The sequence below is a fragment of the Pseudophryne corroboree genome, chromosome 3 (genome assembly GCF_028390025.1).
Source record: "Pseudophryne corroboree isolate aPseCor3 chromosome 3, aPseCor3.hap2, whole genome shotgun sequence".
NCBI lineage: Eukaryota > Metazoa > Chordata > Amphibia > Anura > Myobatrachidae > Pseudophryne > Pseudophryne corroboree.
Genome location: NC_086446.1, coordinates 572,279,719 through 572,306,555, shown reverse-complemented (window position 1 = coordinate 572,306,555; position 26,837 = coordinate 572,279,719). Strand labels below are relative to the sequence as shown.

Sequence of the window (26,837 nt, the reverse complement as noted above, 5' to 3'; positions counted from 1 at the left end):
CCCCAGCTGCAGTGAGCTGAGCATCCTAAAGCAATTCTCCACAACTATTCCCAAAAGATTGAGATAATTATTCCACCGGAGTCATTTATTGTGCCCTAAATCAGACTGTTGCCCAGCACTCTAAGGTAACACTGGTTTCACTTTTTGAACTTCTCTGGATTGTGTATCAGGCCCGAGACTGCCGTTACTGCGCCCACAGCGCCATCTAGCGGTGTTTTAGCATACTGTTTGATTATCCCTGAGCTAAGCTATTTCTAACTGACAGTCTTCAGTATTAATGTTCCGCAGAACACTGATGGTGAGGTGGTGATACCCCTTATGACTATTAAGCAAATGATATGTGATACCACTTATGCCTACTAACTACTAAGCAAATGATATGTGATACCACTTATGCCTATTAAGCAAATGATATGTGATAACACTTATGCCTATTAAGCAAATGATATGTGATAACACTTATGCCTATTATACAAATGATATGTGATGTTCCGCAAGGTGTCTTTTGGGATAGAGTTGATTTATTAGCCGGCATTTGAATACAATTAAACGGTGACTTTTCTTTCCCCGAATTTAAATAAACATGTTGTCACCATCCGTTTGCATTTCCTTATCGGTGGGGTCCTCCTTGGGGTGATTATCCTTCTGCCACAGGCTCCTGAGGAAGAAGTCGTGAGAGGTCCCAAAGCCGCACGCGTCGTCTGGAGAAAGCAGGTACGACTCCACTCTCACACAGGGGTACTATTACACAGCTGCTATGGGGCCCAGTGCTGAGAGGGGCCACCTTCCCTGTCACAGTTACATGTGTTATATACAAGGACGTAGCTACCATAAGTGCCGGGAGTGCAGCTGCTATGCAGAGCTGAGAGGGGCAACCTTCCGTGTCACAATTACATGTGTTATATGCAGGGTGTAGCTACCATAGGTGCAGCTGCTTTGGGACCCACAGCTGAGAGGGGCCACCTTCCCTGTCAGTTACATGTGTTAGATACAGGGTATAGCTACCATAGGTGCAGCTGCTTTGGGACCCACAGCTGAGAGGGGCCACAGTTACATGTGTTATATACAAGGGTGTAGCTACCATAGGTGCAGGGAGTGCAGCTACCAGCAGGGCCGCCATCAAGGGGGTACTGCGGGTACTGGTGTCCCGGGCCCGGATAGACAGGGGGGCCCGAGAGCAGACTGTGGACCAGCAGCGTGAAGACAGCGCTGCTGCGGCGGCATTTTGAATGTCCCTATCTCTGCTAGCAGATTGTGGTCCGGCAGCCTGCCAAGTGACATTCAAAATGCCGCCACAGCAGTGCTGTCTTCATGCTTGGCAGGCTGCCGGACCATAAAGTGCTGCAGGGAGGGACCACCTGCCTACGTTGGAAAGGAAGCCCTAGGAAGCAGCGGGAGCAGCAGCAATGGTGGCCGCCTCCCACCATTATCCATCAACAATCCATCTTCATATCTAAGGTACGCCATGAGGCCAGCATTCTTTGCCCTGTGCCTTCCCCACTAAAGTCCAGACTTCTATTTAATGTGCCCTCCGCCCCAAGTTCAGCCTGCCTTGCCCTGTACCCCCCATTAAGAGCCAGCTTTCTCTGCCCTGTGCCCTCATCCAAGGTCCAGCCTCCCCTGCCCTGTGCCCCCCCCCCATTAAAGGCCAGCCTTCTCTGCCCTGTGCCCTCATCCAAGGTCCAGCCTCCTCTGCCTTGTGCCCCCCCCCATTAAAAGCCAGCATTCTTTGCCCTGTGCCCCTCTATTAAGGCCCAGCCATCCCTGTTCTGTGTCTCCCATTAAGGTCCAGCCTTCTCATTCTTGTGCCCCCCCAACCAAGGTACAGCCTTCCCTGCCCTGCACGCCTTCTTAAGGTCCGTCCTTCCCTACCCTGTGCCACCCCGCACCATGTCTACCATCCGTGTGCTCCCAATAGGTCCAGACCTCCCGTCCCTGCATCTCCCTTTGGCCCTGTCTTCCCTGTCCCATGACCTTCCAGTTTTAGTCCTCCCATATCCATACATCACTGATCTCTCATATATTGCCCCGCCACCCACCTTTTCCCTGTGCCCTTCACAAACCACTTTTCCTCTTGCCCTTCCCCATCGCTATATACACTGCTCAAAAAAATAAAGGGAACACTAAAATAACACATCCTAGATCTGAATGAATGAAATATTCTTATTAAATACTTTGTTCTTTACATAGTTGAATGTGCTGAGAACAAAATCACACAAAAATTATCAATGGAAATCAAATTTATTAAGCCATGGAGGTCTGGAGTCACACTCAAAATTAAAGTGGTAAAACACACTACAGGCTGATCCAACTTTGATGTAATGTGCTTAAAACAAGTCAAAATGAGGATCAGTAGTGTGTGTGGCCTCCACGTGCCTGTATGACCTCCCTACAACACCTGGGCATGCTCCTGATGAGGTGGCGGATGGTCTCCTGAAGGATCTCCTCCCAGACCTGGACTAAAGCATCCACCAACTCCTTGACAGTCTGTGGTGCAACGTGGCGTTGGTGGATGGAGCGAGACATGATGTCCCAGATGTGCTCAATTGGATTCAGGTCTGGGGAACGGGCGGGCCAGTCCATAGCATCAATGCCTTCGTCTTGCAGGAACTGCTGACACACTCCAGCCACATGAGGTCTAGCATTGTCTTGCATTAGGAGGAACCCAGGGCCAACTGCACCAGCATGTGGTCTCACAAGGGGTCTGAGGATCTCATCTCGGTACCTAATAGCAGTGGTCTAGCATTGTCTTGCATTAGGAGAAACCCAGGGCCAACTGCACCAGCATATGGTCTCACAAGGGGTCTGAGGATCTCATCTCGGTACCTAATGGCAGTCAGGCTACCTCTGGCGAGCACATGGAGGGCTGTATGGCCCCCCAAAGAAATGCCACCCCACACCATTACTGACCCACTGCCAAACCGGTCATGCTGGAGGATGTTGCAGGCAGCAGAACGTTCTCCTTGGCATCTCCAGACTCTGTCACATTTGTCACATGTGCTCAGTAAGAACCTGCTTTCATCTGTGAAGAGCACAGGGCTCCAGTGGCGAATTTGCCAATCTTGGTGTTCTCTGGCAAATGCCAAACGTCCTGCACGGTGTTGGGCTGTAAGCACAACCCCCACCTGTGGACGTCGGGCCCTCATACCACCCTCATGGAGTCTGTTTCTGATCGTTTGAGTAGACACATGCACATTTGTGGCTTGCTGGAGGTCATTTTGCAGGGCTCTGGCAGTGCTCCTCCTGTTCCTACTTGCACAAAGGCGGAGGTAGCGGTCCTGCTGCTGGGTTGTTGCCCTCCTACGGCCTCCTCCACGTCTCCTGATGTACTGGCCCATCTCCTGGTAGCGCCTCCATGCTCTGGACACTACGCTGACAGACACAGCAAACCTTCTTGCCACAGCTCGCATTGATGTGCCATCCTGGATGAGCTGCACTACCTGAGCCACTTGTGTGGCTTGTAGACTCCGTCTCATGCTACCACTAGAATGAAAGCACCGCCAGCTTTCAAAAGTGACCAAAACATCAGCCAGAAAGCATAGGAGCTGAGAAGTGGTCTGTGGTCACCACCTGCAGAACAACTCCTTTATTGGGAGTGTCTTGCTAATTGCCTATAATTTCCACCTGTTGTCTATTCCATTTGCACAACAGCATGTGAAATTGATTGTCAATCAGTGTTGCTTCCTAAGTGGACAGTTTGATTTCACAGAAGTGTGATTGACTTGGAGTTACATTGTGTTGTTTAAGTGTTCCCTTTATTTTTTTGAGCAGTGTATTTATTATGGATTCCCCACACCCATATCCCAAACTTTAAAAAATTAAAAGAAAAAATTGTTTTACACACTAATTGATGCCCTATGCCCACTGTAGCTCCACCCACCATTTTTTATGGGGGGGGGGGGGCTGCCTATTTCGTCAGTCCCGGGCCCCACAGTTTCTGATGGCAGCCTTGGCTACCAGGGGCGGATTGGCCCACCAGGACACCATTACAGATTTTGATGGGCTGGTCCCATATCCCCCTCAGCCAAGCCGATTCACACTCAGGCTGGGCTGGCTCACACTGCTTCCAGTACTTGTGGTTCATTGGAATGCAATCCGGAAGTTAGGCTAGCGGGCACTTCCAGGTGCCGCTAGTTGTGAAAAGTGGTGAAGCTGTTCTACCAATGGGGGACCCTGAGGAAGTTAACCTGCCCAGCAGCATCCTCTCCCTGGCCCCGGCCAAAGGTCTCTTCAACGAGCCCGGCCCAGGAGCAGCAGCAGAGCGATGGTCAGAGCCGGGTTCACTACACCCTCTGCCACCCCAGCTCCTGCACTCTCACTGAACTGACCAGAGCGGCGACTGAGCACTGAAGGGGACCCGGCAGAGAGGTTATTTTTAATTACATTATTTGCATTATCATGTTAGTGTAAGGGTTAGGGCGTCCCCGGTCACAGTGTATGGTTTGGGGACTGGACAGGAGCAGGATGTACCTTGTTCTCAGGATGCCAGATGACCAGGCAGCACTCACAGCCAGCCCTGGGACAATCTCTAATGCAATGTCCTTCAGCCCTATAGCTGCCCAATGTCTGTCCATAATGATGGGCCTATTTATGCGGTGTCTACGTATGTAATGCGGTGGCTACGTATGTAATGCGGTGGCTATGTATGTAATGTGGTGCTAGTCCTATAATGCGCTGCTATACATGTAGTGCGGTGCTATACCTGTAATGTTGTGCTATCCGTGTTATGTGGTGCTATTTGTGTAATGCAGTGCTATACGTGTAGTGCTATACGTGTAATGTGGTGCTATATGTGTAATGTGGTGCTATACGTGTAATGCAGTGCTACTGTATTTGTATAATCTGGTGCTATTCCTGTAATAATGTGGTGGCTATGTATGTAATATGGTGGCTATGTATGTAATCAGGGGCGGATTGGCCACTGGGACAGATTCTGCTGCGCTGGTTCCCTGTGTCTGTGTTTCACTACTTGTGTGTGCTCCCTCCCTGTACTGTGCTGTATGTAGTGTGTGCTCCTCCTCCTTGCACTGTGCTGTATGTAGTGTGTGCTCCTCCTCCCTGTACTTTGAAACATATAAGGTTAAAAAAAGGGGTTTGTAGAATGAAAAATTAATAAAATCAGAAGTATATTAAAGGCATGACTGCAGTGTCAGTAGACACTGAAAGTGGGCATATCAGTCCTTGTATATTCAGACGTACATCAGGGAAGGGTATTGTTTCAACATATGCATAAAGGGGGTCATTCCGAGTTGATCGCTCGCTGCCGATTTTCGCAGCGCTGCGATCAGGTAAAAAAAATGGCAAAACTGCGCATGCGTATGTGCCGCAATGCGCACGCGCGTCTTACGGGTACAAAGAGCATCGTTGTTGTGCAATGCATTTAGCGACGAATCCATTCGCACAGTCGATCGCAAGGAGATTGACAGGAAGAGGGCATTTGTGGGTGGCAACTGACCTTTTTCTGGGAGTGTTTGGGAAAGTGTAGGCATGTCCACGCGTTTGCAGGGCGGGTGTCTGACGTCAATTCCGGGACCTCCGTCGCTAGAATCATTGCACAGGATAAGTAACTACAAGTCTGGTCTTGTTTTGCACAAAATGTGTTCATGTCGCTCAGCTGCATATGCGATCGCACACTTGCCAAGCGAAAATACAGTCCCCCGTGGGTGGCGACAATGCGTTTGCACGGCTGCTAAAAGTAGCTAGCGAGCGAACAACTCAGAATGAGGGCCACAGTCACAGGTAAACATTAGCATAACATAAAGCAAAGGTGGCACCAACTGTGTCTATCTCAGAATCAGGACCTCTGAGGAGTGACCCCGCCCTCTTAAAAGGCCTCTCCCTCTCAACAGACTCTGCCCTCATTAGGGCTGCTTCTATAAATTTCCCGGGCTGGTGTTCAATCCCAATCCGCCCCTGGCAGCTACTATGGGGCCCAGAGCTGAGAGAGTCCACCTTCCCTGTCACAGTTACATGTGTTATATATAGGGGTGTAGCTACCATAGGTACTGTGACTGCCCACCAGTATAATGCCTCACCTACTGGTGTGATCTCCACCTCCTGTGACACGATCCTCCTGCTGGTGCTGTGACTGCCTACCAGTGCAATGACTCAGTTACTGGTGTGATCTCCACCTCCTGTGACACGATCCTCTTGCTGGTGCTGTGACTGCCTACCAGTGCAATACCTCACCCACTGGTGTGATCTCCACCTCCTATGACACGATCCTCCTGCTGGTGCTGTGACTGCCTACCAGTGCAATGACTCAGCTACTGGTGTGATCTCCACCTTCTGTGACACAACACAATCCTACTGCTGGTGCTGTTGTTACTGTGTACCAGTGCAATGCCCCACCTACTGGTGTGATCTCCACCTCCTGTGAAGGGATCCTCCTGCCAGTGGCGTAAGTTCGTACCAGTTGCCCGGAGGCAAGCTAAAAATTGGTGGCCCCCCATATTTAGATAAATATATGTATGTATGTGTAACCCATGACCTGTTACACTGACAGCAGAAACTATACTGATGGAGCTATTTGCTCCTGTACAGGAAGCATGAGAATTCTAACTATATCAAGTTACGTGTAATTGTCAGAGCAGTAACTTCATATAGTTAGAATTATCATATTTCCTATACAGGATCAAATAGCTCCATCACTGAGGTGCCTGCTTCCAGTGTAATAGGTTGTGGTTTCCAATCCTGGGTATGACACTTGTAAAATGTGTATCTACAGTATAATAAAAAGTGTGTAACTAATTTGTAAGGTGCAGGGACCAGTGAGGAAATCGGCCACTGAAGAGATAGCGGCAGCTATCGATTAACTTAATTCAATGGTGTCACCAAATGGGAGGAGAGGTGCTCCCCGTCAGTGCAGGAGCCCGGCGGCAGATGACTCCGTTGCCTCCCAGAGTTACGCCTCTGCCTCCTGCTGGTGCTGTGACTGCCTACCAGTGCAGTGCCTCACCTACTGGTGTGATCTCCACCTCCTGTGACACGATCCTCCTGTTGGTGCTGTGACTGCCTACCAGTGTAATGCCTCACCTACTGGTGTGATCTCCACCTCCTTTGACACGATCCTCCTGTTGGTGCTGTGACTGCCTACCAGTGCAATGCCTCACCTACTGGTGTGATCTCCACCTCCTGTGACAAGATCCTCCTGCTGGTGCTGTGACTACCTACCAGTGCAATGCCTCACCTACTGTTGTGATCGCCACCTTCTGTGACACGATCCTCCTGCTGGTGCTGTGACTGCCTACCAGTGCAATGCCTCACCTACTGGTGTGATCTCCACCTTCTTTGACATGATCTCCACCTCTTATGACACGATCCTCCTGCTGGTGCTGTGACTGCCTACCAGTGCAATGCCTCACCTACTGGTGTGATCTCCACCTCCTTTGACATGATCTCCACCTCTTATGACACGATCCTCCTGCTGGTGCTGTAACTGCCTACCAGTGCAATGCCTCAGCCACTGGTGTGATCTCCACCTTCTGTGACACAACACAATCCTCCTGCTGGTGCTGTTGTTATTGCGTACCAGTGTAATGCCTCACCTACTGGTGTGATCTCCACCTCCTGTGACAAGATCCTCCTGCTGGTGCTGTGACTGCCTACCAGTGCAATGCCCCACCTACTGGTGTGATCTCCACCTCCTGTGACAAGATCCTCCTGCTGGTGCTGTGACTACCTACCAGTGCAATACCTCAGCTACTGGTGTGATCTCCACCTCCTGTGACAAGATCCTCCTGCTGGTGCTGTGACTGCCTACCAGTACAATGCCTCACCTACTGTTGTGATCTCCACCTCCTGTGACACGATCCTCCTGCTGGTGCTGTGACTGCCTACCAGTGCAATGCCTCACCCACTGGTGTGATCTCCACCTCCTGTGACACGATCCTCCTGCTGGTGCTGTGACTACCTACCAGTGCAATGCCTCACCTACTGGTGTGATCTCCACCTCCTGTGACACGATCCTCCTGCTGGTGCTGTGACTGCCTACCAGTGCAATGCCCCACCTACTGGTGTGATCTCCACCTCCTTTGACAAGATCATCCTGTTGGTGCTGTGACTGCCTACAAGTGCAATGCCTCACCTACTGGTGTGATCTCCACCTCCTGCGGCAGGATCCTCCTGCTGGTGCTGTGACTGCCTACCAGTGTAATGCCTCACCTACTGGTGTGATCTCCACCTCCTTTGACACGATCCTCCTGTTGGTGCTGTGACTGCCTACCAGTGCAATGCCCCACCTACTGGTGTGATCTCCACCTCCTTTGACAAGATCATCCTGTTGGTGCTGTGACTGCCTACAAGTGCAATGCCTCACCTACTGGTGTGATCTCCACCTCCTGCGGCAGGATCCTCCTGCTGGTGCTGTGACTGCCTACCAGTACAATGCCTCAGCTACTGATGTGATCTCCACCTCCTGTGACATGATTCTCTTGCAGGTGATGTGACTGCCTACCAGTGCAATGCCTCACCCACTGGTGTGATCTCCACCTCCTGTGACACGATCCTCTTGCAGGTGATGTGACTGCCTACCAGTGCAATGCCTCACCTACTAGTGTGATCTCCACCTCCTGTGACACGATCCTACTGCTGGTGCTGTGACTGCCTACCAGTGCAATGCCTCACCCACTGGTGTGATCTCCACCTCCTGTGACACGATCCTCCTGCTGGTGCTGTGACTACCTACCAGTGCAATGCCTCACCTACTGGTGTGATCTCCACCTCCTGTGACACGATCCTCCTGCTGGTGCTGTGACTGCCTACCAGTGCAATGCCCCACCTACTGGTGTGATCTCCACCTCCTGTGACATGATCCTCCTGCTGGTGCTGTGACTGCCTACCAGTGCAATGCCCCACCTACTGGTGTGATCTCCACCTCCTGTGACATGATCCTCCTGCTGGTGCTGTGACTGCCTACCAGTGCAATGCCCCACCTACTAGTGTGATCTCCACCTCCTGTGACACGATCCTACTGCTGGTGCTGTGACTGCCTACCATGCTGCATTAGCCTTGCTTACTACCACTGTGGGTAATGCTAACAGTTTGCTTAAGCCCAATTTGTGTTGGGCCCCCCTTATAGCTGACTTACTCCAACCTACATGAGACAGCTTTTCATATATTTCCAGGGCCACTTTTACGTTCCCAATCCCTGTCTGGCATGGAAGAAATGTGAATGATAAATCAATGTAAATGTACCAGGAGGTATTGACAAGCCTTTATAACATTATCTTATACTGTGAATTTCTTACCCTGTTTCCAAGACAATTAATTAATTTAACTTGTTAATTAAGTGAAAGGAAGACATGATATTGTCCGGCAGATGTATCAAGCCGTGGAGAGAGATAAAGTTGAGTATTTTCCCAAATCAAATGAAGCTTCTAACTACAGGTATTATTTCATGTACTGTGCTAGATAAGTGACAGAAGATGATTGGGTGGTTTGGACATCTGCACCTTATCTCTCTCCACGGCTTGATACATCTCCCCAAGAGTGCTGTATATAAAATATATGTCTGGCTGCTATACAGCAGGTCAGGAGCACCAGCAGGACAGTAGAGTAACAATCATATCAGTAATAATTTGCGGACCCTGTGAAATTAGCATTCAGTAAAGGTGGGAGACTCAGTCAATGAATACATAAAACATTTTTTAGTTTATGTTAAAATATAAAAAGTTTATTAAGTGGAATATTTAATAAATAATATTTGCGAGACATCTCCAAAAACAGTCAGTTTTGGGGGCTGCCCACAAATATTAACCAGCCCCTGAATGTATGTATTGGGGACTGCAATGGATATTTGAGATATCTATTGCGTTCCTCCTATTTTGAACACAAAAGCAGCCACCAAAAGTTTCTACGGCAGATGGTAAACTGTGAAACTCACCAAGCTCCAGAATGCAAAGCATTTCTGAGCTTGGCGCGGCAGCTAATGCCATTTCTAAATGGCTTTTGTAGCCAGTGGGCTACATTATGCAATAATTCCCAGTAGAAGGATCCTTGGGGTCCCTCTGCATTACTGTCTGCTCTCACATATGCAGTCTGACAATTGCACATGTGAACTAGCGCAGCCGGGGTCTAAACTAGAGATGAGCGCCGGAAATTTTTCGGGTTTTGTGTTTTGGTTTTGGGTTCGGTTCCGCGGCCGTGTTTTGGGTTCGACCGCGTTTTGGCAAAACCTCACCGAATTTTTTTTGTCGGATTCGGGTGTGTTTTGGATTCGGGTGTTTTTTACAAAAAACACTAAAAAACAGCTTAAATCATAGAATTTGGGGGTCATTTTGATCCCAAAGTATTATTAACCTCAAAAACCATAATTTACACTCATTTTCAGTCTATTCTGAATACCTCACACCTCACAATATTATTTTTAGTCCTAAAATTTGCACCGAGGTCGCTGTGTGAGTAAGATAAGCGACCCTAGTGGCCGACACAAACACCGGGCCCATCTAGGAGTGGCACTGCAGTGTCACGCAGGATGTCCCTTCCAAAAAACCCTCCCCAAACAGCACATGACGCAAAGAAAAAAAGAGGCGCAATGAGGTAGCTGTGTGAGTAAGATAAGCGACCCTAGTGGCCGACACAAACACCGGGCCCATCTAGGAGTGGCACTGCAGTGTCACGCAGGATGTCCCTTCCAAAAAACCCTCCCCAAACAGCACATGACGCAAAGAAAAAAAGAGGCGCAATGAGGTAGCTGACTGTGTGAGTAAGATAAGCGACCCTAGTGGCCGACACAAACACCGGGCCCATCTAGGAGTGGCACTGCAGTGTCACGCAGGATGTCCCTTCCAAAAAACCCTCCCCAAACAGCACATGACGCAAAGAAAAAAAGAGGCGCAATGAGGTAGCTGACTGTGTGAGTAAGATAAGCGACCCTAGTGGCCGACACAAACACCGGGCCCATCTAGGAGTGGCACTGCAGTGTCACGCAGGATGTCCCTTCCAAAAAACCCTCCCCAAACAGCACATGACGCAAAGAAAAAAAGAGGCGCAATGAGGTAGCTGACTGTGTGAGTAAGATAAGCGACCCTAGTGGCCGACACAAACACCGGGCCCATCTAGGAGTGGCACTGCAGTGTCACGCAGGATGGCCCTTCCAAAAAACCCTCCCCAAACAGCACATGACGCAAAGAAAAAAAGAGGCGCAATGAGGTAGCTGACTGTGTGAGTAAGATAAGCGACCCTAGTGGCCGACACAAACACCGGGCCCATCTAGGAGTGGCACTGCAGTGTCACGCAGGATGGCCCTTCCAAAAAACCCTCCCCAAACAGCACATGACGCAAAGAAAAATAAAAGAAAAAAGAGGTGCAAGATGGAATTGTCCTTGGGCCCTCCCACCCACCCTTATGTTGTATAAACAGGACATGCACACTTTAACCAACCCATCATTTCAGTGACAGGGTCTGCCACACGACTGTGACTGATATGACGGGTTGGTTTGGACCCCCCCCAAAAAAGAAGCAATTAATCTCTCCTTGCACAAACTGGCTCTACAGAGGCAAGATGTCCACCTCATCATCATCCTCCGATATATCACCGTGTACATCCCCCTCCTCACAGATTATCAATTCGTCCCCACTGGAATCCACCATCTCAGCTCCCTGTGTACTTTGTGGAGGCAATTGCTGCTGGTCAATGTCTCCGCGGAGGAATTGATTATAATTCATTTTAATGAACATCATCTTCTCCACATTTTCTGGATGTAACCTCGTACGCCGATTGCTGACAAGGTGAGCGGCGGCACTAAACACTCTTTCGGAGTACACACTTGTGGGAGGGCAACTTAGGTAGAATAAAGCCAGTTTGTGCAAGGGCCTCCAAATTGCCTCTTTTTCCTGCCAGTATAAGTACGGACTGTGTGACGTGCCTACTTGGATGCGGTCACTCATATAATCCTCCACCATTCTTTCAATGTTGAGAGAATCATATGCAGTGACAGTAGACGACATGTCCGTAATCGTTGTCAGGTCCTTCAGTCCGGACCAGATGTCAGCATCAGCAGTCGCTCCAGACTGCCCTGCATCACCGCCAGCGGGTGGGCTCGGAATTCTGAGCCTTTTCCTCGCACCCCCAGTTGCGGGAGAATGTGAAGGAGGAGATGTTGACAGGTCGCGTTCCGCTTGACTTGACAATTTTCTCACCAGCAGGTCTTTCAACCCCAGCAGACTTGTGTCTGCCGGAAAGAGAGATCCAAGGTAGGTTTTAAATCTAGGATCGAGCACGGTGGCCAAAATGTAGTGCTCTGATTTCAACAGATTGACCACCCGTGAATCCTTGTTAAGCGAATTAAGGGCTCCATCCACAAGTCCCACATGCCTAGCGGAATCGCTCCGTGTTAGCTCCTCCTTCAATGTCTCCAGCTTCTTCTGCAAAAGCCTGATGAGGGGAATGACCTGACTCAGGCTGGCAGTGTCTGAACTGACTTCACGTGTGGCAAGTTCAAAGGGCATCAGAACCTTGCACAACGTTGAAATCATTCTCCACTGCACTTGAGACAGGTGCATTCCACCTCCTATATCGTGCTCAATTGTATAGGCTTGAATGGCCTTTTGCTGCTCCTCCAACCTCTGAAGCATATAGAGGGTTGAATTCCACCTCGTTACCACTTCTTGCTTCAGATGATGGCAGGGCAGGTTCAGTAGTTTTTGGTGGTGCTCCAGTCTTCTGTACGTGGTGCCTGTACACCGAAAGTGTCCCGCAATTCTTCTGGCCACCGACAGCATCTCTTGCACGCCCCTGTCGTTTTTAAAAAAATTCTGCACCACCAAATTCAAGGTATGTGCAAAACATGGGACGTGCTGGAATTTGCCCATATTTAATGCACACACAATATTGCTGGCGTTGTCCGATGCCACAAATCCACAGGAGAGTCCAATTGGGGTAAGCCATTCTGCGATGATCTTCCTCAGTTGCCGTAAGAGGTTTTTAGCTGTGTGCGTATTCTGGAAAGCGGTGATACAAAGCGTAGCCTGCCTAGGAAAGAGTTGGCGTTTGCGAGATGCTGCTACTGGTGCCGCCGCTGCTGTTCTTGCGGCGGGAGTCCATACATCTACCCAGTGGGCTGTCACAGTCATATAGTCCTGACCCTGCCCTGCTCCACTTGTCCACATGTCCGTGGTTAAGTGGACATTGGGTACAACTGCATTTTTTAGGACACTGGTGAGTCTTTTTCTGACGTCCGTGTACATTCTCGGTATCGCCTGCCTACAGAAGTGGAACCTAGATGGTATTTGGTAACGGGGGCACACTGCCTCAATAAATTGTCTAGTTCCCTGTGAACTAACGGCGGATACCGGACGCACGTCTAACACCAACATAGTTGTCAAGGCCTCAGTTATCCGCTTTGCAGCAGGATGACTGCTGTGATATTTCATCTTCCTCGCAAAGGACTGTTGGACAGTCAATTGCTTACTGGAAGTAGTACAAGTGGGCTTACGACTTCCCCTCTGGGATGACCATCGACTCCCAGCAGCAACAACAGCAGCGCCAGCAGCAGTAGGCGTTACACGCAAGGATGCATCGGAGGAATCCCAGGCAGGAGAGGACTCGTCAGAATTGCCAGTGACATGGCCTGCAGGACTATTGGCATTCCTGGGGAAGGAGGAAATTGACACTGAGGGAGTTGGTGGGGTGGTTTGCGTGAGCTTGGTTACAAGAGGAAGGGATTTACTGGTCAGTGGACTGCTTCCGCTGTCGCCCAAAGTTTTTGAACTTGTAACTGACTTATTATGAATGCGCTGCAGGTGACGTATAAGGGAGGATGTTCCGAGGTGGTTAACGTCCTTACCCCTACTTATTACAGCTTGACAAAGGGAACACACGGCTTGACAAATGTTGTCCGCATTTCTGGTGAAATACTTCCACACCGAAGAGCTGATTTTTTTGGTATTTTCACCAGGCATGTCAACGGCCATATTCCTCCCACGGACAACAGGTGTCTCCCCGGGTGCCTGACTTAAACAAACCACCTCACCATCAGAATCCTCCTGGTCAATTTCCTCCCCAGCGCCAGCAACACCCATATCCTCCTCATCCTGGTGTACTTCAACACTGACATCTTCAATCTGACTATCAGGAACTGGACTGCGGGTGCTCCTTCCAGCACTTGCAGGGGGCGTGCAAATGGTGGAAGGCGCATGCTCTTCACGTCCAGTGTTGGGAAGGTCAGGCATCGCAACCGACACAATTGGACTCTCCTTGTGGATTTGGGATTTCGAAGAACGCACAGTTCTTTGCGGTGCTTTTGCCAGCTTGAGTCTTTTCAGTTTTCTAGCGAGAGGCTGAGTGCTTCCATCCTCATGTGAAGCTGAACCACTAGCCATGAACATAGGCCAGGGCCTCAGCCGTTCCTTGCCACTCCGTGTGGTAAATGGCATATTGGCAAGTTTACGCTTCTCCTCCGACAATTTTATTTTAGGTTTTGGAGTCCTTTTTTTACTGATATTTGGTGTTTTGGATTTGACATGCTCTGTACTATGACATTGGGCATCGGCCTTGGCAGACGACGTTGCTGGCATTTCATCGTCTCGGCCATGACTAGTGGCAGCAGCTTCAGCACGAGGTGGAAGTGGATCTTGATCTTTCCCTAATTTTGGAACCTCAACATTTTTGTTCTCCATATTTTAATAGGCACAACTAAAAGGCACCTCAGGTAAACAATGGAGATGGATGGATACTAGTATACAATTATGGATGGACTGCCGAGTGCCGACACAGAGGTAGCTACAGCCGTGGACTATTGTACTGTACTGTGTCTGCTGCTAATATAGACTGGATGATAATGAGATGTAGTATGTATGTATAAAGAAGAAAGAAAAAAAAAACCACGGGTAGGTGGTATACAATTATGGATGGACTGCCGAGTGCTGACACAGAGGTAGCTACAGCCGTGGACTACTGTACTGTGTCTGCTGCTAATATAGACTGGTTGATAAAGAGATGTAGTATGTATGTATAAAGAAGAAAGAAAAAAAAACCACGGGTAGGTGGTATACAATTACGGATGGACTGCCGAGTGCCGACACAGAGGTAGCTACAGCCGTGGACTACCGTACTGTGTCTGCTGCTAATATAGACTGGTTGATAATGAGATGTAGTATGTATAAAGAAGAAAGAAAAAAAAAACCACGGGTAGGTGGTATACAATTATGGACGGACTGCCGAGTGCCGACACAGAGGTAGCTACAGCCGTGGACTACCGTACTGTACTGTGTCTGCTGCTAATATAGACTGGATGATAATGAGATGTAGTATGTATAAAGAAGAAAGAAAAAAAACCACGGGTAGGTGGTATACAATTATGGATGGACTGCCGAGTGCCGACACAGAGGTAGCTACAGCCGTGGACTACCGTACTGTGTCTGCTGCTAATATAGACTGGTTGATAATGAGATGTAGTATGTATAAAGAAGAAAGAAAAAAAAAACCACGGGTAGGTGGTATACAATTATGGATGGACTGCCGAGTGCCGACACAGAGGTAGCTACAGCCGTGGACTACTGTACTGTGTCTGCTGCTAATATAGACTGGTTGATAAAGAGATGTAGTATGTATGTATAAAGAAGAAAGTAAAAAAAACCACGGGTAGGTGGTATACAATTATGGACGGACTGCCGAGTGCCGACACAGAGGTAGCTACAGCCGTGGACTACCGTACTGTACTGTGTCTGCTGCTAATATAGACTGGTTGATAAAGAGATGTAGTATGTATGTATAAAGAAGAAAGAAAAAAAAACCACGGGTAGGTGGTATACAATTATGGATGGACTGCCGAGTGCCGACACAGAGGTAGCTACAGCCGTGGACTACTGTACTGTGTCTGCTGCTAATATAGACTGGTTGATAAAGAGATGTAGTATGTATGTATAAAGAAGAAAGAAAAAAAAACCACGGGTAGGTGGTATACAATTATGGACGGACTGCCGAGTGCCGACACAGAGGTAGCTACAGCCGTGGACTACCGTACTGTACTGTGTCTGCTGCTAATATAGACTGGTTGATAAAGAGATGTAGTATGTATGTATAAAGAAGAAAGAAAAAAAAACCACGGGTAGGTGGTATACAATTATGGATGGACTGCCGAGTGCCGACACAGAGGTAGCTACAGCCGTGGACTACTGTACTGTGTCTGCTGCTAATATAGACTGGTTGATAAAGAGATGTAGTATGTATGTATAAAGAAGAAAGAAAAAAAAACCACGGGTAGGTGGTATACAATTATGGACGGACTGCCGAGTGCCGACACAGAGGTAGCTACAGCCGTGGACTACCGTACTGTACTGTGTCTGCTGCTAATATAGACTGGTTGATAAAGAGATGTAGTATGTATGTATAAAGAAGAAAGAAAAAAAACCACGGGTAGGTGGTATACAATTATGGATGGACTGCCGAGTGCCGACACAGAGGTAGCTACAGCCGTGGACTACTGTACTGTGTCTGCTGCTAATATAGACTGGTTGATAAAGAGATGTAGTATGTATGTATAAAGAAGAAAGAAAAAAAAACCACGGGTAGGTGGTATACAATTATGGATGGACTGCCGAGTGCCGACACAGAGGTAGCTACAGCCGTGAACTACCGTACTGTGTCTGCTGCGACTGGATGATAAATAATGATATAAAAAATATATATATATCACTACTGCAGCCGGACAGGTATATATTATATAATGACGGACCTGCTGGACACTGTCTGTCAGCAGAATGAGTTTTTTATAGAATAAAAAAAAAACACCACACAAGTCACACGACGAGTGTTTAACTTTTTCAGGCAATCACAATATAGTATACTACTAACTATACTGGTGGTCAGTGTGGTCAGGTCACTGGTCAGTCACACTGGCAGTGGCACTCCTGCAGCAAAAGTGTGCACTGTTTAATTTTAATAATATGTACTCCTGGCTCCTGCTATAACCTATAACTGGCACTGCTCCCCAGTCTCCCCCACAATTATAAGCTGTGTGAGCACAGTCAGATATATACATAGATGATGCAGCACACTGGGCTGAGCAGTGCACACAGATATGGTATGTGACTGAGTCACTGTGTATCGTTTTTTTCAGGCAGAGAACGGATTATATTAAATAAAACTGCACTGTCTGGTGGTCACTGTGGTCAGTCACTACTAAACTCTGCACTCTCTACAGTACTCCTAAGCTCCAGTAAATCAAGTGTCTCTGTCTCAAATCAATCTCACTCTCTCTCTTCTAATCTAAATGGAGAGGACGCCAGCCACGTCCTCTCCCTATCAATCTCAATGCACGTGTGAAAATGGCGGCGACGCGCGGCTCCTTATATAGAATCCGAGTCTCGCGAGAATCCGACAGCGTCATGATGACGTTCGGGCGCGCTCGGGTTAACCGAGCAAGGCGGGAAGATCCGAGTCGCTCGGACCCGTGAAAAAAAACATGAAGTTCGGGCGGGTTCGGATTCCGAGGAACCGAACCCGCTCATCTCTAGTCTAAACCCAGAAGTAAAGTGATTGCATTAGCAATTATTTTACTTCTTATACATTGCAGGGATGGGCATGAGATTGGTACTCATTATGGCATAAAAGCTACACCTCTGGACTCACAAAGAGTCATCCTTCAGCACTCAGGAGAGGAAAACCCCCTTGGGGGGAAACCTCTGGGGAACCATGGCCTCAGGATCGCCCTGCCCTCTGGGCATTAAGAGGTGTACTAATGTACTAATAGAGGGATCAGTATGATATCCCAGAGCAAGGGATACCGATGCCGGGATCCCAGTACAGAAAAGACCGACAGTGGTGAGTAAGGGGTGTTCTCCCCTCTCCCCACCCCCCTAACCCTGCCTGTCCGCAGTCTAACCCTAACCTCCCCCCTTGTTCCTAACCCTCTCGTGGAGGTGCCTAATCCTAACCTCTGTCCCTGCTGCCTAAACCTAACCCTCCCTCTCCCGCAGCCTAACCACTCCCGGGGGTGCCTAACTCACCCTACCCACAGCCTAACCCTAACATCCCCCCACCCGCAGCCTAACCCTATCCTCCCCCCACCTGCTGCCTAATCCAAACCCCCCCCCCTCTGATTCCTAAACCTAACCCCCACCTGATGCCTAAACCTAACCTTCCCTTCCCTGCAGCCTAACCACCCCTGGGGGTGCCTAACCCTAACAAACCCTACCCGCTGCCTAACCCTAACCTCCCCCCACCGACAGCCTAATCCTAACCCCCCCGCCTGATGCCTAAACCTAATCTCTCCACCTGATGCGTAAACCTAACCCTCCCTCCCCCATAACCTAACCACCCCCAGGGTCCCTAACCCACCCCACCCACAGCCTAACCCTATCCTCCCTCCACCCGAAGCCTAACCCTAACCCCTCCGCCTGATGCCTAACCCTCTCCCCACCCCCCTAACGCTGCCTGTCCGCAGTCTAACCCTAACCTTCCCCCTTTGTGCCTAACCCTCCTGCGGAGGTGCCTAATCCTAACCTCCGTCCCTGCTGCCTAAACCTAACCCTCCCTCTCCCGCAGCCTAACCACCTCCCCTCCATCCCTGCTGCCTAAACCTACCCCTCTCTCCCTCGCAGCCTAACCACTCCCGTGAGTGCCTAACCCTAACCCACCCTACCTGCAGCCTAACGCGAACCTCCCCTCACATGCAGCCTTAACCTAACCCAGCGCCTGAAGCCTAAACCTAACTGCCCGCCTGATGCCTAAACCTGAACCTCCCTCCCACGCAGCCTAACCTCCCCCAGAGGTGCCTAACCCACCCTACCCGCAGCCTAACCCTAACCTCCCCCCACCCACCGCCTAAACTTAACCCCCCTGCCTGATGCCTAAACCTAATCCCCCCGCCTAAACCTAACCCTCCCTCCCCAGCAGCCTAACCTCCACAGGGGGTGCCTAACCCTAAGCTCCCTCCACCCGCAGCCTAAACTTAACCCCTCCGCCTAACGCATAGACCTAACCCTCCCATCTGTTGCCTAAATCTAACCCTCCCTCCCACGCAGCCTAACCTCCCCCAGAGGTGCCTAACCTACCCTATCCGCAGCCTAACCCTAACCTCCCCCCACCTGCAGCCTAACCCTAACCCCCTGCCTGAAGCCTAAACCTAACCCCCGCCTGACACGTAAACCTAACCCTCCCTCCCCCGCAGCCCAACCCCCCCTCCCCCTCAACCTAACCCCCCTTGCCCAGCCCTAAACCTATGATCGTGGGGATACGGGCATCGGTATCCTTGCCCATTCGGAATTCCAACGTCGGGATTCTGAAGAGTGTCGCGATCCCATTGTCCGTATTCTGAATGCCGTAAACCCGACAGCCAGCATCTTTACCGCATCTCCTAATAGGTAATGCATATGTTCCAACATTTGGAGCATGTGTCCGTAGCTCTCCTCCCAGGGCAGCGATTCAGGGATCACCCACTGCGTGTAGACGAAGAGAAAGAGATGAAAAATCATTGTTAGTGGATGAACAAGAAGAGAGACAAACTGCAAACAGTGCTGTGGTTGTGTAGAGAGAAAAATCTCTCTATGTAAATATGTTACTCTAACTACTGAGGACATGGAAATACCTAAAATAAGGACAATTATCCCAAAGGGCCCATTGTTTTTATACAATACACACATTGGGGGGATAAGTTCTCTCTTATAGTAATTAGTGGGTACCTTCAGAAAAGAAATTTGACCAGTAAATAATAAAAGCTATAAATTGCTAACATTTAGGGGTCAATCCAATTAGGTACGAGTTACCATTGCTGCAACGTTTCAACTAGGGCCGGTTCTTGCCCTTGTGGTGCCCCGGGCAAAAATGTTAGGGGTGTGGCTTAATACGGGGCGTGGTCAGTTACGCCCCCATTTGTAGCGCCGCTGAAAGAAAAGGAAAAAAAAAAGTATACTTACATCCCTGCTCCTGATTCCAGACTGCTGCAGACCTCCGCCGGTGCCGCTCCTCTCCTCGGATGCATAGACACTAGAGGTCAATTATGACCCCTAGCATCTGTGCCACAATGCTGTGCAGTGCGCGATGATGTCTTCACGCACCGCACAGTAAAGGTCCTCTCCACGAAGGGAAACTAGCCACGTAGCGTCTGGTTCCCTTCACAGCAGGGGCACAGCAGGGGCACAGCGGGGGGCACTGCGGGGGCACAGTGGCGGATCTTGCCATGGTGCGGCACCCTCCGGATGGCGCCAGCGCCCTCCTGAAGGCGGTACCCCGGGCAAAAGTCATGCTTGCCTGTGGCAAGATCCGCTACTGGTTTCAACAGCATCCAAACTCACACCCTTCATAGCCAGATTCAGCCTATGGGGTTACCGGAAAGTGCGGCTGTTGTAAGACAAACTCGCACCTAATTAAACTGACCCCTTAGTTGTTAAATGTGATAAAATAGTAAAATATAATGGTGTAATTGTGGGCCTGATTCAGTATTGGTTGTTGAAGCGATTGCTGCTGCAATCTTGCTGTTCACAATTGCATCTTGAGTCTGAGCAATCGTAGGCTGAGCAAGTCTCCTAGACACAGGGGGCTCTCCAGCAGCAACACAGGTCACAATGGGTAATTTATGTACGCACATGGAACGGCGTTTGAACGGACCTGACGCCTGTATACAGTTAGCCACCCCCGTTACCACCTCAAAAGCTGACTCCTGTCAATCACTTTGCGATGGGATCCTCTATGTGAGCTTGATTTCATTTCGTGCGCAGTGCAGCTTACACGCATGCACAGTGAAAAAGCATTGAGCCACTTGGTGCAACAACAGCTCTGCGTCCGCATCTGAATCAGGCCCCCTGAGTGGTAAGGAGAAGGACTCTAGGGAAAAGACTAGGGCCCTCATTCCGAGTTGATCGGTCGCAAGGCGAATTTAGCAGAGTTACACACGCTAAGCCGCCGCCTACTGGGAGTGAATCTTAGCTTCTTAAAATTGCGACCGATGTATTCGCAATATTGCGATTACTAACTACTTAGCAGTTTCAGAGTAGCTCCAGACTTACTCTGCCTGTGCGATCTTTTCAGTGCTTGTCGTTCCTGGTTGACGTCACAAACACACCCAGCGTTCGTCCAGGCACTCCCACCGTTTCTCCGGCCACTCCTGCGTTTTTCCCGGAAACGGTAGCGTTTTCAGCCACACGCCCCTGAAACGCCGTGTTTCCGCCCAGTAACACCCATTTCCTGTCAATCACATTACGATCGCCGGAGCGAAGAAAAAGCCGTGAGTAAAAATACTTTCTTCATAGTAAAGTTACTTGGCGCAGTCGCAGTGCGAACATTGCGCATGCGTACTAGGCGGATTTTCACTGCGATGCGATGAAAAATACCGAGCGAACAACTCGGAATGAGGGCCTATATCACCTTTATTATATGTAAAGATAGGGAAACAGTCACTTGTTACAGCTCCAATTCACATAATTTATACCATTCTGTACCATTTCATCATTTGGTTATTCTATGGGGGGGACATATTAAGCCCTGCAGAGTGATAAAGTGGAGAGAGGTAAATTACCAGCCAATCAGCTCCTAACTGCCATGCTACAGGCTGTGTTTGAAAAATGACAACTAGGAGCTGATCGGTTGTTAGTTTATCTCTCTCCACTTTATCACTCTCCCAGGCTTTGTACACCAGACTTGCCTACCCTCCCGCATTCAGCGGGAGGCTCCCGTTTTTTCCTTGAGCCTCCCGCTGCCCCGCAAACCTTGCTACGACTCCCGGTTTTTATGGTTCCCTGTGAGAATCTGGACTGCGCATGCGCGAGTCCAGAAATTCCAGGGGCGGGACCTGCACGGGAGAAGTCCGTGCCGTCATTGTGGGTAGCTGTGACTGAGCGGAGGCGGAGGCTCTGTACTGCAGCCGTCATCAGGGACAGGAGCTGCAGGCAGAGACTGGATCTGTGTGAGCCGAGGGCTGAGGGGGGGGGGGGGGGGGCGGGGTTAGCAATGCAGGGAGACGCTGTGTTGTGAGGTGCTCTCCCTGCTCGGCAACGATCAGCTGTTGCAGACAGCTGTATCAATACCCTTCAGTGCCGATCTCCCTACCTTCCCCCCTCAGAGACAGGGTACAGCAGTGGCAGCCAACCCACAGCCGAGGCCCTGCCTGCGACCCCCCTCTTCCCCTCAGACATTAAATATTTTTTTTACTTGATTTTTTTACCGCTGCTGTACCATCTGGAAGTCGAGGCCCCGCCCCTCTCACAGGCTCCGCCCCTACCACGGCCCGCGATTACTTCCCTCCACCACCAACTATGAGGATCCAACACAGAGCTGCTATAGGTAAGAGTTCAGTGTTGTCCCCATTTCCACAGCACAGCCACCAATATGACAAGTCCAGTGAATAGCACATTGACAGTGTATGGGATCAGTATTTTGTAGAGATGAGCGGGTTCGGTTTCTCTGAATCCGAACCCGCACGAACTTCATGTTTTTTTCACGAGTCCGAGCAGACTCGGATCCTCCCGCCTTGCTCGGTTAACCCGAGCGCGCCCGAACGTCATCATGACGCTGTCAGATTCTCGCGAGACTCGGATTCTATATAAGGAGCCGCGCGTCGCCGCCATTTTCACACGTGCATTGAGATTGTTAGGGAGAGGACGTGGCTGGCTTCCTCTCCATTTAGATTAGGGTTGAGAGAGAGAGAGAGAGATTGACCTGAGGCTGTGATACTGTAGAAGAGAGTGCAGAGTTTAGTGACTGACGACCACAGTGACCACCAGACAGTGCAGTTGTTTGTTTTATTTAATATATCCGTTCTCTGCCTGAAAAAAACGATACACACAGTGACTCAGTCACATACCATATCTGTGTGCACTGCTCAGCCCAGTGTGCTGCATCAATGAATATATATATCTGACTGTGCTCAGCTCACACAGCTTATAATTGTGGGGGAGACTGGGGAGCACTGCAGTGCCAGTTATAGGTTATAGCAGGAGCCAGGAGTACATAATATTATATTAAAATTAAACAGTGCACACTTTTGCTGCAGGAGTGCCACTGCCAGTGTGACTAGTGACCAGTGACCTGACCACCAGTATATATAATATTAGTAGTATACTATCTCTTTATCAACCAGTCTATATTAGCAGCAGACACAGTACAGTGCGGTAGTTCACGGCTGTGGCTACCTCTGTGTCGGCACTCGGCAGCCCGTCCATAATTGTATATACCACCTAACCGTGGTTTTTCTTTCTTTCTTTATAGTCATACTAGTTACGAGTATACTATCTCTTTATCAACCAGTCTATATTAGCAGCAGACACAGTACAGTGCGGTAGTTCACGGCTGTGGCTACCTCTGTGTCGGCACTCGGCAGCCCGTCCATAATTGTATATACCACCTAACCGTGGTTTTTTTTTCTTTCTTTATACATACATACTAGTTACGAGTATACTATCTCTTTATCAACCAGTCTATATTAGCAGCAGACACAGTACAGTGCGGTAGTTCACGGCTGTGGCTACCTCTGTGTCGGCACTCGGCAGCCCGTCCATAATTGTATATACCACCTAACCGTGGTTTTTTTTTCTTTCTTTATACATACATACTAGTTACGAGTATACTATCTCTTTATCAACCAGTCTATATTAGCAGCAGACACAGTACAGTGCGGTAGTTCACGGCTGTGGCTACCTCTGTGTCGGCACTCGGCAGCCCGTCCATAATTGTATATACCACCTAACCGTGGTTTTTTTTTCTTTCTTTATACATACATACTAGTTACGAGTATACTATCTCTTTATCAACCAGTCTATATATTAGCAGCAGACACAGTACAGTGCGGTAGTTCACGGCTGTGGCTACCTCTGTGTCGGCACTCGGCAGCCCGTCCATAATTGTATATACCACCTAACCGTGGTTTTTTTTTCTTTCTTTATACATACATACTAGTTACGAGTATACTATCTCTTTATCAACCAGTCTATATTAGCAGCAGACACAGTACAGTGCGGTAGTTCACGGCTGTGGCTACCTCTGTGTCGGCACTCGGCAGCCCGTCCATAATTGTATATACCACCTAACCGAGGTTTTTTTTTCTTTCTTTATACATACATACTAGTTACGAGTATACTATCTCTTTATCAACCAGTCTATATTAGCAGCAGACACAGTACAGTGCGGTAGTTCACGGCTGTGGCTACCTCTGTGTCGGCACTCGGCAGCCCGTCCATAATTGTATATACCACCTAACCGTGGTTTTTTTTTCTTTCTTTATACATACATACTAGTTACGAGTATACTATCTCTTTATCAACCAGTCTATATATTAGCAGCAGACACAGTACAGTGCGGTAGTTCACGGCTGTGGCTACCTCTGTGTCGGCACTCGGCAGCCCGTCCATAATTGTATATACCACCTAACCGTGGTTTTTTTTTCTTTCTTTATACATACATACTAGTTACGAGTATACTATCTCTTTATCAACCAGTCTATATATTAGCAGCAGACACAGTACAGTGCGGTAGTTCACGGCTGTGGCTACCTCTGTGTCGGCACTCGGCAGCCCGTCCATAATTGTATATACCACCTAACCGTGGTTTTTTTTTCTTTCTTTATACATACATACTAGTTACGAGTATACTATCTCTTTATCAACCAGTCTATATTAGCAGCAGACACAGTACAGTGCGGTAGTTCACGGCTGTGGCTACCTCTGTGTCGGCACTCGGCAGCCCGTCCATAAATGTATATACCACCTAACCGTGGTTTTTTTTTCTTTCTTTATACATACATACTAGTTACGAGTATACTATCTCTTTATCAACCAGTCTATATTAGCAGCAGACACAGTACAGTGCGGTAGTTCACGGCTGTGGCTACCTCTGTGTCGGCACTCGGCAGCCCGTCCATAATTGTATATACCACCTAACCGTGGTTTTTTTTTCTTTCTTTATACATACATACTAGTTACGAGTATACTATCTCTTTATCAACCAGTCTATATTAGCAGCAGACACAGTACAGTGCGGTAGTTCACGGCTGTGGTTACCTCTGTGTCGGCACTCGGCAGTCCGTCCATAATTGTATACTAGTATCCAATCCATCCATCTCCATTGTTTACCTGAGGTGCCTTTTAGTTGTGCCTATTAAAATATGGAGAACAAAAATGTTGAGGTTCCAAAATTAGGGAAAGATCAAGATCCACTTCCACCTCGTGCTGAAGCTGCTGCCACTAGTCATGGCCGAGACGATGAAATGCCAGCAACGTCGTCTGCCAAGGCCGATGCCCAATGTCATAGTACAGAGCATGTCAAATCCAAAACACCAAATATCAGTAAAAAAAGGACTCCAAAACCTAAAATAAAATTGTCGGAGGAGAAGCGTAAACTTGCCAATATGCCATTTACCACACGGAGTGGCAAGGAACGGCTGAGGCCCTGGCCTATGTTCATGGCTAGTGGTTCAGCTTCACATGAGGATGGAAGCACTCAGCCTCTCGCTAGAAAAATGAAAAGACTAAAGCTGGCAAAAGCAGTAGCACCGCAAAGAACTGTGCGTTCTTCGAAATCCCAAATCCACAAGGAGAGTCCGACTCCAATTGTGTCGGTTGCGATGCCTGACCTTCCCAACACTGGACGTGAAGAGCATGCGCCTTCCACCATTTGCACGCCCCCTGCAAGTGATGGAAGGAGCACCCGCAGTCCAGTTCCTGATAGTCAGATTGAAGATGTCAGTGTTGAAGTACACCAGGATGAGGAGGATATGGGTGTTGCTGGCGCTGGGGAGGAAATTGACCAGGAGGATTCTGATGGTGAGGTGGTTTGTTTAAGTCAGGCACCCGGGGAGACACCTGTTGTCCGTGGTAGGAATATGGCCGTTGACATGCCTGGTGAAAATACCAAAAAAATCAGCTCTTCGGTGTTGAAGTATTTCACCAGAAATGCGGACAACAGGTGTCAAGCCGTGTGTTCCCTTTGTCAAGCTGTAATAAGTAGGGGTAAGGACGTTAACCACCTCGGAACATCCTCCCTTATACGTCACCTGCAGCGCATTCATAATAAGTCAGTGACAAGTTCAAAAACTTGGGCCGACAGCGGAAGCAGTCCACTAACCAGTAAATCCCTTCCTCTTGTAACCAAGCTCACGCAAACCACCCCACCAACTCCCTCAGTGTCAATTTCCTCCTTCCCCAGGAATGCCAATAGTCCTGCAGGCCATGTCACTGGCAATTCTGACGAGTCCTCTCCTGCCTGGGATTCCTCCGATGCATCCTTGCGTGTAACGCCTACTGCTGCTGGCGCTGCTGTTGTTGCTGCTGGGAGTCGATGGTCATCCCAGAGGGGAAGTCGTAAGACCACTTTTACTACTTCCACCAAGCAATTGACTGTCCAACAGTCCTTTGCGAGGAAGATGAAATATCACAGCAGTCATCCTACTGCAAAGCGGATAACTGAGGCCTTGACATCCTGGGTGGTGAGAAACGTGGTTCCGGTATCCATCATTACTGCAGAGCCAACTAGAGACTTGTTGGAGGTACTGTGTCCCCGGTACCAAATACCATCTAGGTTCCATTTCTCTAGGCAGGCGATACCGAAAATGTACACAGACCTCAGAAAAAGAGTCACCAGTGTCCTAAAAAATGCAGCTGTACCCAATGTCCACTTAACCACGGACATGTGGACAAGTGGAGCAGGGCAGGGTCAGGACTATATGACTGTGACAGCCCACTGGGTAGATGTATGGACTCCCGCCGCAAGAACAGCAGCGGCGGCACCAGTAGCAGCATCTCGCAAACGCCAACTCTTTCCTAGGCAGGCTACGCTTTGTATCACCGGTTTCCAGAATACGCACACAGCTGAAAACCTCTTACGGCAACTGAGGAAGATCATCGCGGAATGGCTTACCCCAATTGGACTCTCCTGTGGATTTGTGGCATCGGACAACGCCAGCAATATT

General features: G+C 49.1%; 1 long non-coding RNA gene across 1 annotated transcript in view; it reads left to right on the top strand.

The window, feature by feature from the left end:
* Positions 1-653: 653 nt before the first annotated feature.
* The window catches only part of LOC135058034 (uncharacterized), a 78,228-nt gene continuing 52,044 nt past the window's right edge, over positions 654-26,837 (top strand). Inside the window, exon 1 of the long non-coding RNA XR_010244550.1 lies at positions 654-714. This is a non-coding gene — a long non-coding RNA (uncharacterized LOC135058034). The remainder of the gene's footprint in view (positions 715-26,837) is intronic.